Raw genomic sequence first — 15,427 nt, forward strand, 5'->3', positions numbered from 1 at the left:
ATCGCATCCGCATCCTTGGGACCCGCCCTACCTTGCCCCGCAGCATCCGCGGCCAAACATATTGTATGGCTCTCACGGAATTACATTTTAAAATATGTGGTGTTTATGGCTCTCTCAGCCAAAAAGGTTCCCAACCCCTGCACTAGTTGCTCACTAACATACAGATAAGGCACTATGGGGTGCAACCCCCAAACCCCCTCAGTAATGCTTATAAAGCACAATCACTTATTACTATAGTGTTATGGGAAGATCAGGGAATTCAGAAATTCCAATGTTTAAATCTATAATGCAGCAAGAAAAAACACTATTGGGTTTTTAGAAAGCAGCATTGCTTTTGTAATTATTAGTAGTTGAATGGATATTGACATATGTACTATGATTTGCTGGGGATGGAATGTACCCTCATTTTTTCAGCAGCAGTGCAAAGCTGGGTGTATATTGCAACATCTGTTTATTTGGCCAGTGGATCTGTGAACAAGGGCCCTGGGCCTAATGGAATATGCCTTAGAGTATAGAGAGCTTTGTTTAGCTTTAGTCAGGCCACTTTTCCTGATTTTCTCACACACACTTCAGGTATGGTGCCTATGTATTGGAGGAAAGCTGATATAATTTCAATATTTAAAAAAGGGATTACAATCTCAGCCTAGGAATTGCAGGCCTGTAAATCTGACATCTATTGTAGGCAAGTTATCTAAAGGTGAGTTAAGGGATCACATTCCAGATTATGTTGTGGGAAATGACATTATGAGCAGTGATCAACAGGGCTTTATGAATGATTGACAGACACAAGAGCCCCTCTGCACTCATTATCAATATATATAGGACATTAAGACATTCTGGTGCGTTAAGTACCAAGCAATGCCCTCCCCTTTAAAGGAGAAGGAAAGTCATTGTGGCATTTTACTGCCAATAGATTTGCCACATTAGTGTCACCTAGAACAATATATTTATTCTGCAGAAACCATTACCATATCTGAGTAACCAGCTTTAGAAGCTTTCTCTGTTTGCTTAAGATAGCAGCAGCCATTTTAAGTAGCTTCCTGCCTGCAGCCTCTAGCTGTTATAGCTCAGATCACACATTCCTAAGGGAGGGGGGAGGGAGTTCTTAGCATTCTTGTGGGAGTGAAGGAGAGGGGAGGGAGAAGAGAGCAGCACAGAGTCTAGCCCTGGAATTAAGGCTGTTTCTGAGAGAGGAAGTCAGACACTGGAACATCATGTTTACAAAAAAGAGACAAGAAATCCTGTGTTTCCTTTGATAGAGGACTCAGTGCAGCATTACTGTAAGTGCTTATGGCTGTGAGTGTTACCTGCAACTTGCTTGCTTTCAAGGTTAAAACCCTCAAGTGGTTGCCCTTTTATTGGTCCCACTGGGCACCACTGACTGTAGCTGGGAATGATGGGAGCTATAACATTGAGCTGGCCACTGCTCCGGTATATACAATAGCAAGAAAGGGAAAGTTGTGCTCACCGCTAAATTTTAAACCATTAGGCTGTGGCCCTGTATAAATTGTAAAAGGATGCATTTGTTATACTGTTACTGGTCCCATTGCCTTTCTGACACATACTGTATCTTTTGGGCACTTTTGCCAATTACAATTTTTGCTGCTGAAAACAAGAAGGGTTATATACAGTGTCAACACAGCTGCAAGAACAATTGCACTATTAAGGATACAATGGGGTGCATATGTTGATACTAAACATTAAAGGTACCCAAGATACTATTCATGAAATAGAACCCAAGAGTTGGCACATAAGAAAAGTGGTATGGAAGACCACTTGTCTATTAGTCACTATAGCAACTCAGTTGCTGGGAAGCTGATGCAAATATATCAATATGTATATCTGTAACAGAGAACTGCCTATTGTACATCATTAAAACTTGACTTGTATTCAAGCCCCACCCTACATCTCTGAACTCATCTCTAGGTACCATCCAACCCGCTTGTTACGCTCTTCTACTGACCTGCTCCTCAGCTCCTCTCTCATTCCCTCCTCACACACTCGCATTCAACACTTTGCAAGGGCTGCCCCCCTTCTCTGGAATTCACTCCCACACACTGTCAGACTTTCTCCCAATCTCTCTGCCTTCAAGAGATCTCTAAAAACACATTTATTTAGAGAAGCTTCCCCTAATCTAGTTTAGCAACACCCTGTGCCCAACCTCTCACAACTCTGGTCATGCCCATTCCCACACCTTGTGTCTCAACCCTTTCTCCTTGTAGATTGTAAGCTCTTTTGGGCAGGGTTCTCTTCACTAGTGATGGGCGAAATATTTCGCCAGGCATGGATTTGCGGTGAATTTCTGTGTTTCGCCATTGGCGGATTGTTTCGTGAAACGGATGAAAAAATTTGCCGCAGAAAAATTCGCCGCACGTCAAAAAATTGTCGCGGGCGTAAAAAAAGTATAGTCGCGGGCGTCAAAATAATAGCCGCAGGTGACAAAACAACAGGCGCGCGACAAAATAATAGCCGCACGATGAAACAATAGCCGCGCGACAAAACAATAGCCGCGGGCGACGAAACAATAGCCGCGCAACAAAACAATAGCCGCGGGCGACGAAAAAATAGCTGCGCGACAAAACAATAACCGCGGGCGACGAAACAATAGCCGCGCGACAAAACAATAGCTGCGGGCGACAAAACAATAGCCGTGCGCCAAAATAATAGCCGCGGGCGACAAAGGAATAGCCGCATGACAAAATAATATCCGCGGGCGACAAATTTTTTTTGTCGCACGACATTTTCGCAAATTTTTCGCCGTTTCACGGATCTTTTGAAAGATTCGCAAATTTTTCGGCGAAACGGAACAGATTCGCTCATCACTACTCTTCACCTCTTGTATCGGTTATTGATTGCTTTATTTGTTACTCTGTATGTCCAATGTATGAAACCCACATATTGTACAGCGCTGCGGGATATGTTGGCGCTTTATAAATTAATGCCCAAGTGTTCACATACGTAGTTTTGGTAAAATGTAAAATGTTGTTTTTCATACATGTTCAAGCTTGAGAGCCAGGAATTCCTGTTTAGTCAATATAGCTACATCCTTGGCATCATATAAGACAGTGATCCCCAACCAGTGGCTCAGGGGCAACATGTTGCTCCCCAACCCCTTGGGTGTTGCTCTCAGTTCCCCCAAACCAGGTAGTTATTTTTGAATTCCTGACTTGGGGGCAAGTTTTGGTTGAATAAAAACAAGATTTCCTACCAAATAAAGCCCCTGTAAGCGGATAGGGTGCATAGAGGCCCCTAATAGCCAATCACAGCCCTTATTTGGCACCTCCATGAACTTTTATGGTGCTTGTGTTGCTCCCCAAGTCTTTTTACATTTGACTGTGACTCACAAGTAAGAAAGGTTGGGGATCTCTGCTCTAAGGGACCACAGTGGGGACATCTATTGCTCCTTCATATGCAAACATTTCTATGGGGTGGTGGCAGAAGTTCATATTATTTTTCAAATGCACAGATGAGTGGACCACACATGTTACTCAATGGTTTCACTACATAGATAATTTTTTGATCATCTGTGATGGAGCTGAACAAGACTTAAAAGCCATTTTCAAAATATTACAAAATGTCAGATCTGGACACACTAGTTTTGGCACCTTTCCATGAAGCTCATGTGATATTTGCAAATATGTTTCTAACAATAGTAGCTTTAAAGACAGGTTTGGTAAGATATATCATAATCGGCAATGTGTGACTTGCAAAACCTGTGGTCTGAAGTACATTGGCAAAAAAGTCTAAAACAGGACTGGAGAACATATTTGCAATGTTAGACCATATACAGATGTTAGAACATATAGAAGATGAGTTACCTTGTTATCATGAGAGATGTTCAGTAGTGTTGTATGTCTGAATAAACCTGCTCGCAAGGTGACGTCATCATGGGGGGCAGGGGAAGATGGTTACATTTGGCCATTAATGGCCGGCCTGCAACCTTTGACTAAGCCCAATACAGGTGAAACATGTCAGGCACATTAGCTGACAGAAATTGTTTGGAAATTGGGCTAGGAACCTGTGGTATTGGGGAAATATAAGAAACACTGGTGGTGTGGGAGGGTTGCAGTGGTCCTGAAGCCAATAGGGTTTTACCAAGTTAAGTTTTACTTGCAGTTTTTGGCTCCAGTCCTTAAAAAGGATATTAATGAGCTGGAGAGAGTGCAGAAGCTGCAACTAAACTGGTAAAGGGGATGGAAGGGTTAAACTATGAGGTTAGACTGTCAGGGTTGGGGTTGTTTTCTCTGGAAAAGAGGCGCTTGCGAGGGGACATGATTACTCTGTACAAGTACATTAGAGGGGATTATAGGCAGTTGGGGGATGTTCTTTTTTCCCATAAAAACAATCAGCGCACCAGAGGTCACCCCTTTAGATTAGAGGAAAGGAGCTTCCATTTGAAGCAGCGTAGGGGGTTCCTCACGGTGAGGGCAGTGAGGTTGGGGAATGCCCTTCCTAGAGATGTGATAATGGCAGATTCTGTTAGTGCTGTGCTGTTTTGTCCATGTTAACAACACAGACTTATTTCCAAGCCATGAACATAGATTTAATTTCTCCCAGACATTGGTTATACCCCTTACCTCTGTCCATCTTGTGCCAATGGATGGGAAAGTCTCTCTGCCCAGCTGAGTGGTTCCTTCTCTCCCATCCCAGTCCCTTGTTATACCCCTTACCTCTGTCCATCTTGTGCCAATGGATGGGAAAGTCTCTCTGCCCAGCTGAGTGGTTCCTTCTCAGTGTGGTTCTGCCGCCTCCCTGCCAGATACAGTAGGTCCCTGGGGCTCCACTTCTGCTTTTTCATCTTTTTTTTTAGAGCCAATCGTTTCCTCGTAACATAGTTTAAAAATAGCATTAACAATAAGTGGTCTATCTATCTATCTATCTATCTATCTATCTATCTATCTAGTATCTATCTATCATCTATCTATCTATCATCTATCTATCTATCATCTATCTCTCTATCTATCATCTATCTATGTCTCTTCACCCTTCTAGACTTGGGTAGGGAGAGCAGGAGCTCAGGTGCTTGCATGTTCTTTACCCTACACAGCCTTACTTACTGCTCACTTCATTACAAAAATTTAAGTCTCTGTAAATCAGCATTGGGATTGGATAGACTGGAGAGGAAGTCCAAACTTCACCTCAATCCAGGACTTAAACTCAGCGCCGGATTTGTGATCTGGGCGCCCCGATACCGCCTCCCCCTGTACGCATGCGTGAATTGCCAACCCCCCCCCCGCGCGGCAGCGAGCGCAAATGCGCATACATTTCATCTCCCATACGGAGCAGTGGGTAGAGGTCCCCATTCCTCCGTATAGGAGCAAATTTTAAAAATTTAGTTGCGGCGGGGCGGCATGCCACCCTAGGCCCGGGCCTTTGTGGCCTCTCCACAAATCCGGGCCTGCTTAAACTTCTGCAATAAAATGAGCAGTAAGGAAAGGGAAAGAACATGCAGGCACCCGCGCTCCTGCCCTCCCTGCCCAAGTCTGCAGCTCACTGACAGCACGGCGTGTGGATAGTCCTCGTAAGTGCAGCACTGCAGGGAGTGATAATGGTTCCTAAGGGCTCTGGCACACAAGGAGATTTGTCGCCGGCGATTTTTAAAAGAGCGATTTGGCGACAAGACGAGCGACAAGACGCCAATGCTAAATCAATGGAAATCGCCAGCGTCAAAACATACGAGGCTACTTCAAATCGCTTGCTGTTTCAAATCGCACACAGACCCTTTTCTGAGCGACTTGAGTAAACATGAGGGGGGGTTAACTGTTGAGTGGTACCATGGGTAGCAGATCGCCTGGAGCTCAACTCGCATGAAATCTCTTAGTGGGTATTGTCGTGGCGACTTGTGCCAGAGCCCTAAGGGCTCTGGCACACGGGGAGATTAGTCGCCCGCAACAAAACTCCCTGTTCGCGGGCGACTAATCTCCCCGAGTTGCCTTCCCCTGCCATCCCACCGGCGAAAATGTAAGTCGCCGGTGGGATGGCACACGCGGCAGCGCGATTTTGCGCATATCGCTGAAGTTGCCTCGCGAGGCTTTTTCGGCAATTTGCGCGAAATCACGCCGCCGCGTGTGCCATCCCACCGGCGACTTACATTAGGGCCATTAGGGCCCCTGGCCACCAATTTGTGTTTGGGTTTTTATGCCCTAGGATCATGGGGAGCCTGATAATTCTGTTGTACAGGCAGGGTTGGACTGGGCCACCAAGGCTACGGGACTGGAGGTCCAGATCCAATCCCTGTTGATGCTCCCCCCACCGCCAGTTTCCCTCCCCTGACGCAATAGAAGTAAGTTTAACTGATATGCGCTTAGGGAAGGGTGTTGGGTGCAGACCCTTGTGGGGGGTGCGGGGGACATGGTGTGGCATCTTGGGGGGTGCTGGGGCTGCAGCCTGCCCCCTGATTTCTGATGGCAGACCTGATCATGGATAATAATAATAACCCTTTAACTTCCAGATAGGTTTTTATTTTTCATATTATTTAGCTCTGTCTTATACCCTACTTCAGTGAAAATAGCTAAGGGATAGGGGTAAGATGTGCAAAATAGGATCTTATTTGACTATGATGTGCATATGTTCTGGGCAGTCTGGAATTTTTATTTCAAGAGATTTTGTCTCTTTACAGGATGTACAGTGAAAAATGTTTTTGTCTGCAGTTTACAAAACAATGTCTGTCCCTTTGACACTTCTCCTTGCCTGCCTGTATCATTTGCATTTTAGCCCTGCTTTTCCTACACAACGCCCAGGGATCCTACAGCAATGTGTGTCTGGTGGGGGTGGATAAAGGAAAGTTAGAAAGAAATAGTTTATCAATAAGTGTTATTTGCTCTCTTCTACTCAGTGTGACCCCTAAACCCCTATAGATACTTTAAAGATAGAATTATACAGAAAGTGCTCTTAGGTACTCTTGGGTACATGTGGGGGTGGCACTTGGGTAGGATTTGTGTGGCCCCCAATTCACCCACCAAAAGGCACAAGAAAAGGGTTCCAGGGGCCCTGGCACCAGGAGCTTTGTGTTTCCATACTCCCCAGTGACTTTTTTCGGTCTCCCCCACTAAAATCCACTACATGTGCCTGCACACAGTCCAACCTTCTGTCTGTCAGTACAGAGTCATACAGAAAAGAACAGATGAAAGCAGATTGGCTTTTTTCTGCCTGCACTTTGTGTCCCTAGACTTATAATACATGAGTGATACTCAGAGTTCCCTGTATAACTCAGCTTGCAGCCTTGTGCCTTTATATGGTCACAGAACCCCTCAGTGACTGCTAATATCCTTATCATTTACAGTAGGGGGTACATTATCCCTTATAATACATGAGTGATACTCAGAGTTCCCTGTATAACTCAGCTTGCAGCCTTGTGCCTTTATATGGTAACAGAACCCCTCAGTGACTGCTAATATCCTTATCATTTACAGTAGGGGGTACATTATCCCTTATAATACATGAGTGATACTCAGAGTTCCCTGTATAACTCAGCCTGCAGCCTTGTGCCTTTATATGGGCACAGAACCCCTCAGTGACTGCTAATATCCTTATCATTTACAGTAGGGGGTACATTATCCCTTATAATACATGAGTGATACTCAGAGTTCCCTGTATAACTCAGCCTGCAGCCTTGTGCCTTTATATGGTCACAGAACCCCTCAGTGACTTCTAATATCCTTATCATTTACAGTAGGGGGTACATTATCCCTTATAATACATGAGTGATACTCAGAGTTCCCTGTATAACTCAGCTTGCAGCCTTGTGCCTTTATATGGTAACAGAACCCCTCAGTGACTGCTAATATCCTTATCATTTACAGTAGGGGGTACATTATCCCTTATAATACATGAGTGATACTCAGAGTTCCCTGTATAACTCAGCCTGCAGCCTTGTGCCTTTATATGGTCACAGAACCCCTCAGTGACTGCTAATATCCTTATCATTTACAGTAGGGGGTACATTATCCCTTATAATACATGAGTGATACTCAGAGTTCCCTGTATAACTCAGCTTGCAGCCTTGTGCCTTTATATGGTAACAGAACCCCTCAGTGACTGCTAATATCCTTATCATTTACAGTAGGGGGTACATTATCCCTTATAATACATGAGTGATACTCAGAGTTCCCTGTATAACTCAGCCTACAGCCTTGTGCCTTTATATGGGCACAGAACCCCTCAGTGACTGCTAATATCCTTATCATTTACAGTAGGGGGTACATTATCCCTTATAATACATGAGTGATACTCAGAGTTCCCTGTAGAACTCAGCCTGCAGCCTTGTGCCTTTATATGGTCACAGAACCCCTCAGTGACTTCTAATATCCTTATCATTTACAGTAGGGGGTACATGATCCCTTATAATACATGAGTGATACTCAGAGTTCCCTGTATAACTCAGCCTGCAGCCTTGTGCCTTTATATGGGCACAGAACCCCTCAGTGACTGCTAATATCCTTATCATTTACAGTAGGGGGTACATGATCCCTTATAATACATGAGTGATACTCAGAGTTCCCTGTATAACTCAGCCTGCAGCCTTGTGCCTTTATATGGTCACAGAACCCCTCAGTGACTTCTAATATCCTTATCATTTACAGTAGGGGGTACATTATCCCTTATAATACATGAGTGATACTCAGAGTTCCCTGTATAACTCAGCCTGCAGCCTTGTGCCTTTATATGGGCACAGAACCCCTCAGTGACTGCTAATATCCTTATCATTTACAGTAGGGGGTACATTATCCCTTATAATACATGAGTGATACTCAGAGTTCCCTGTATAACTCAGCCTGCAGCCTTGTGCCTTTATATGGGCACAGAACCCCTCAGTGACTGCTAATATCCTTATCATTTACAGTAGGGGGTACATTATCCCTTATAATACATGAGTGATATTCAGAGTACTTCTTTAAACCTTCCCAATTATCTTAGCTAAAAATGTAAAAAAAAAATCATTTAGCCTCCATACAGTAAATAGCTTATGTTTCAAAAACCATAATGCTTGTAGAAACAATTTATGCAAGAAATAGTGATGGGCGAAATAATTCACAGGCATGGATTCGCGGTGAATTTCCACATTCTCGCTATTCTCGAATTTCAACATCTTGCCATTATTATCTCTGTTTTATTATTCCCTTTTTCTTCAACAAAGAGTAACTCCTTTTGTCCTCAGTCCTATGTCTTTTATAAAGACAGACTGGTCTGTTTATGAGACATAGGGGGTCAGATAACTTGCTATTGTGTGCATTAGTTCTCTTGCTTTTGTAGCATTACAAACCTCACCTTTCCATCATTCCAAAATACTTATCAACCTTAAATCACTTTCTACCACAGAAACAGCATGTAGAATATTTATAAAACGTTATAATGGCTACTTGTGTACCTGTCTTGCCATGAAACAAAATCACACTCATTAGATGGTGATACCTGTTTGGAAATCCAGCAGACCTGGCCTCTTTGTTTATGAAAAATACTGGGAACTGGGATTTACAGTGCAGTGTCTCCACCTAGTGGCCATTGAGGGGCTACACCTGGGGGGATTGCACTAGGAAAAATAAAACACACAAATCTTTGCAGCAAAATATAATAAGTATAAATATAATATTTATTTATATAATCTTTATATAGCTATAAAGAAACATAACAGACATCTAAAACATATAAACTCTGCACTGTTGACACATGGGGACTTATCTGTCTTACTAGTAGATAACATTCTGACTGTCTGGCTTGCACAGGGCCCCACACTTGTTTCCTTGCAAATATGCTCCCTTGGGTGGGTCACTCACCAGGGGGCTCTCAGAGGCAGACACACTGCAGCTCTGCAGCACAGACACTTTCTACAATGGCACTGGCCTCCTGCTAGATCTCTAGAAGCTTGGTAGGGAAAAGACTTTCTTTGAAAAGCTGGAGCTCTAGGCCTCACCTCCTGATGGAGCTCAACACTGACTAAAGCAGAATCCTGTCCGATATCCTGGACAGTATCTCTCTTTCTGACTGGATGCTGCAGCAGGGGATCCTTTACAGCTTAGGTTGGCCCACCCCATAGATTTGGCCCCAAAACCAGGCTCTCTCTGGGCACTTCTCTTTTCCCAGCCAATCAGATTGCTCCTCTGCCTATAACCAGGCTGGATGATTACGCAGGCAGGACAGGAGGAAGGGTTCTCTGATCCCCTACACATAATTCTCTGATCACTTTGTTTATACCAACTGTCTTCTGTACTTATCAGTTAAACATTGAAGCATAGGCCATAGGTAACTTTTATTATATACCCATTAAGAAAGCAAAAATGTAAAGAAGCCATATAGCATAACAAAAAAAGTAAATAGTTTTGTAGGCAATAATGAATTACTTTGCGATAAAAAAATAATGTTATCTTTAAAAATGGACCATTTATTTAAGCTTCCTATAGATCTACTACTGCCCCTGTTCCAAATGATGGGTGGGCGTGTTCTAACAGTCTCTGCCAGAAGCACAGTAGGAGGGGGAGAGCCAATCAGAGCCCTGCACTCACAGAAGCAAAGACAGGCTTCAATTCAGCCTAGTTGCTGATTGGCAAACTCAGGGACATGATTGAGTTAGAGAGGGTCCAGAGAAGGGCAACTAAGCTGGTAAAGGGTATGGAAAGTCTCAGTTATGGGGAAAGACTGGCCAAGTTGGGTCTGTTTACACTGGAGAAGAGGCGCTTAAGAGGTGACATGATAACTATGTATAAATATATAAAGGGATCATATAATAACCTTTCTAATGTTTTATTTACCAGTAGGTCCTTCCAACGGGCACGAGGGCACCCACTTCGTTTAGAAGAAGGGAGGTTCCATTTAAACATTCGGAAAGGATTTTTTACAGGGAGAGCTGTGAAGTTGTGGAATTCCCTCCCCGAATCAGTCGTACTGGCTGATACATTATATAGCTTTAAGAAGGGGCTGGATGGATTCTTAGCAAGTGAGGGAATACAGGGGTAGGGGAGATAGCTCTCAGTACAAGTGAGGGAATACAGGGGTATGGGAGATAGCTCTCAGTACAAGTGAGGGAATACAGGGGTAGGGGGGATAGCTCTCAGTACAAGTGAGGGGATACAGGGGTAGGGGAGATAGCTCTCAGTACAAGTGAGGGAATACAGGGGTATGGGAGATAGCTCTCAGTACAAGTGAGGGAATACAGGGGTATGGGAGATAGCTCTCAGTACAAGTGAGGGAATACAGGGGTAGGGGGATAGCTCTCAGTACAAGTGAGGGAATACAGGGGTAGGGGAGATAGCTCTCAGTACAAGTGAGGGAATACAGGGGTAGGGGGGATAGCTCTCAGTACAAGTGAGGGGATACAGGGGTAGGGGAGATAGCTCTCAGTACAAGTGAGGGAATACAGGGGTAGGGGAGATAGCTCTCAGTACAAGTGAGGGAATACAGGGGTAGGGGAGATAGCTCTCAGTACAAGTGAGGGAATACAGGGGTAGGGGAGATAGCTCTCAGTACAAGTGAGGGAATACAGGGTTATGGGAGATAGCTCTCAGTACAAGTGAGGGAATACAGGGTTATGGGAGATAGCTCTCAGTACAAGTGAGGGAATACAGGGGTAGGGGGATAGCTCTCAGTACAAGTGAGGGAATACAGGGGTAGGGGGGATAACTCTCAGTACAAGTGAGGGAATACAGGGGTAGGGGAGATAGCTCTCAGTACAAGTGAGGGAATACAGGGGTAGGGGAGATAGCTCTCAGTACAAGTGAGGGAATACAGGGGTAGGGGAGATAGCTCTCAGTACAAGTGAGGGAATACAGGGTTATGGGAGATAGCTCTCAGTACAAGTGAGGGAATACAGGGGTAGGGGAGATAGCTCTCAGTACAAGTGAGGGAATACAGGGGTAGGGGAGATAGCTCTCAGTACAAGTGAGGGAATACAGGGGTAGGGGAGATAGCTCTCAGTACAAGTGAGGGAATACAGGGGTATGGGAGATAGCTCTCAGTACAAGTGAGGGAATACAGGGGTAGGGGGATAGCTCTCAGTACAAGTGAGGGAATACAGGGGTAGGGGGGATAGCTCTCAGTACAAGTGAGGGAATACAGGGGTATGGGAGATAGCTCTCAGTACAAGTGAGGGAATACAGGGGTAGGGGGGATAGCTCTCAGTACAAGTGAGGGAATACAGGGGTATGGGAGATAGCTCTCAGTACAAGTGAGGGAATACAGGGGTAGGGGGATAGCTCTCAGTACAAGTGAGGGAATACAGGGGTAGGGGGGATAGCTCTCAGTACAAGTGAGGGAATACAGGGGTATGGGAGATAGCTCTCAGTACAAGTGAGGGAATACAGGGGTAGGGGAGATAGCTCTCAGTACAAGTGAGGGAATACAGGGGTAGGGGGATAGCTCTCAGTACAAGTGAGGGAATACAGGGGTAGGGGGGATAGCTCTCAGTACAAGTGAGGGAATACAGGGGTATGGGAGATAGCTCTCAGTACAAGTGAGGGAATACAGGGGTAGGGGAGATAGCTCTCAGTACAAGTGAGGGAATACAGGGGTAGGGGAGATAGCTCTCAGTACAAGTGAGGGAATACAGGGGTAGGGGAGATAGCTCTCAGTACAAGTGAGAGAATACAGGGGTAGGGGAGATAGCTCTCAGTACAAGTGAGGGAATACAGGGGTAGGGGAGATAGCTCTCAGTACAAGTGAGGGAATACAGGGGTAGGGGAGATAGCTCTCAGTACAAGTGAGGGAATACAGGGTTATGGGAGATAGCTCTCAGTACAAGTGAGGGAATACAGGGTTATGGGAGATAGCTCTCAGTACAAGTGAGGGAATACAGGGGTAGGGGGATAGCTCTCAGTACAAGTGAGGGAATACAGGGGTAGGGGGGATAACTCTCAGTACAAGTGAGGGAATACAGGGGTAGGGGAGATAGCTCTCAGTACAAGTGAGGGAATACAGGGGTAGGGGAGATAGCTCTCAGTACAAGTGAGGGAATACAGGGGTAGGGGAGATAGCTCTCAGTACAAGTGAGGGAATACAGGGTTATGGGAGATAGCTCTCAGTACAAGTGAGGGAATACAGGGGTAGGGGAGATAGCTCTCAGTACAAGTGAGGGAATACAGGGGTAGGGGGATAGCTCTCAGTACAAGTGAGGGAATACAGGGGTAGGGGGATAGCTCTCAGTACAAGTGAGGGAATACAGGGGTAGGGGGGATAGCTCTCAGTACAAGTGAGGGAATACAGGGGTATGGGAGATAGCTCTCAGTACAAGTGAGGGAATACAGGGGTAGGGGGATAGCTCTCAGTACAAGTGAGGGAATACAGGGGTAGGGGGGATAGCTCTCAGTACAAGTGAGGGAATACAGGGGTATGGGAGATAGCTCTCAGTACAAGTGAGGGAATACAGGGGTAGGGGAGATAGCTCTCAGTACAAGTGAGGGAATACAGGGGTAGGGGGATAGCTCTCAGTACAAGTGAGGGAATACAGGGGTAGGGGGGATAGCTCTCAGTACAAGTGAGGGAATACAGGGGTATGGGAGATAGCTCTCAGTACAAGTGAGGGAATACAGGGGTAGGGGAGATAGCTCTCAGTACAAGTGAGGGAATACAGGGGTAGGGGAGATAGCTCTCAGTACAAGTGAGGGAATACAGGGGTAGGGGAGATAGCTCTCAGTACAAGTGAGGGAATACAGGGGTAGGGGAGATAGCTCTCAGTACAAGTGAGGGAATACAGGGATATGGGAGATAGCTCTCAGTACAAGTGAGGGAATACAGGGGTAGGGGAGATAGCTCTCAGTACAAGTGAGGGAATACAGGGATATGGGAGATAGCTCTCAGTACAAGTGAGGGAATACAGGGGTAGGGGAGATAGCTCTCAGTACAAGTGAGGGAATACAGGGGTAGGGGGATAGCTCTCAGTACAAGTGAGGGAATACAGGGATATGGGAGATAGCTCTCAGTACAAGTGAGGGAATACAGGGGTAGGGGAGATAGCTCTCAGTACAAGTGAGGGAATACAGGGGTAGGGGAGATAGCTCTCAGTACAAGTGAGGGAATACAGGGGTATGGGAGATAGCTCTCAGTACAAGTGAGGGAATACAGGGGTAGGGGAGATAGCTCTCAGTACAAGTGAGGGAATACAGGGGTATGGGAGATAGCTCTCAGTACAAGTGAGGGAATACAGGGGTATGGGAGATAGCTCTCAGTACAAGTGAGGGAATACAGGGGTAGGGGAGATAGCTCTCAGTACAAGTGAGGGAATACAGGGGTATGGGAGATAGCTCTCAGTACAAGTGAGGGAATACAGGGGTATGGGAGATAGCTCTCAGTACAAGTGAGGGAATACAGGGGTATGGGAGATAGCTCTCAGTACAAGTGAGGGAATACAGGGGTAGGGGAGATAGCTCTCAGTACAAGTGAGGGAATACAGGGGTATGGGAGATAGCTCTCAGTACAAGTGAGGGAATACAGGGTTATGGGAGATAGCTCTCAGTACAAGTTGCCCCAGGGACTGGTCCGATTGCCATCTTGGAGTCAGGAAGGAATTTTTTCCCCTCTGCGGCAAATTAGAGAGGCTTCAGATGGGGTTTTTTGCCTTCCTCTGGATCAACTAGCAGTTAGGCAGGTTATATACTGTATAGGCATTATGGTTGAACTTGATGGACGTATGTCTTTTTTCAACCCAACTTACTATGTTACTATGTTACTATAAAATGGTGGCCTTGGACCTTAGATCCCTTGTTTATAGGCTACCCACCCCAGAAAGCAGAGATATCTGTGACAACATCACTTGGCGCTGATCAGAGAGACTCAAGGATTTCATTGCAGCAATTTATTGAAAAGCAGATACAGATCCCAATGCTGTAGGCAAGTGATTCTTTGGGGAAGGCACATGGCTGTGCTTACACATCAGCTGACTAAAGGCAGACATTTTGAGGACCTTTCCTTTCCTTTCTAGTCACCAGAGGGAGGGCAGTATTTTTAGGGGGCCCGGGGTTAAGCAAGTTTATATATAGCAAGTTAATAGGTGGGGGTTGAATAGGGAAATGTTTCAGCGCTCACATTTCAGAGTCTGAGATATGGAGAACATAGTGATAAGCTGCAGCTTAGGAACCATAATTCATGCTATGCCTTATAATGTAAGCTACTTTATTCATCTCTTCATCCCCACCCTATACATTATAGCAATAAATACAATACTTGCGTTACACTAAATGTGTGATAAAGAAATAATGTTGGTCATTGGATTAGGATACATTTGATACAGGTATAGGACCCGCTATCCAGAATGCTCAGGACCAAGGGTATTCCAGATAAGGGATCTTTCCGTAATTTGGATCTCCATACCTTAAGTCTACTAAAAAAACAATAAAACATTCATTAAACCCAATAGGACTGTTCTGCCCCCAATAAGGGGTAATTATATCTTAGTTGGGATCAAGTACAGGTACTGTTTTATTATTACAGAGAAAAGGGAATC

The sequence above is a fragment of the Xenopus tropicalis genome, chromosome 3, assembly GCF_000004195.4.
Source record: "Xenopus tropicalis strain Nigerian chromosome 3, UCB_Xtro_10.0, whole genome shotgun sequence".
Classification (NCBI taxonomy): Eukaryota; Metazoa; Chordata; class Amphibia; order Anura; family Pipidae; genus Xenopus; species Xenopus tropicalis.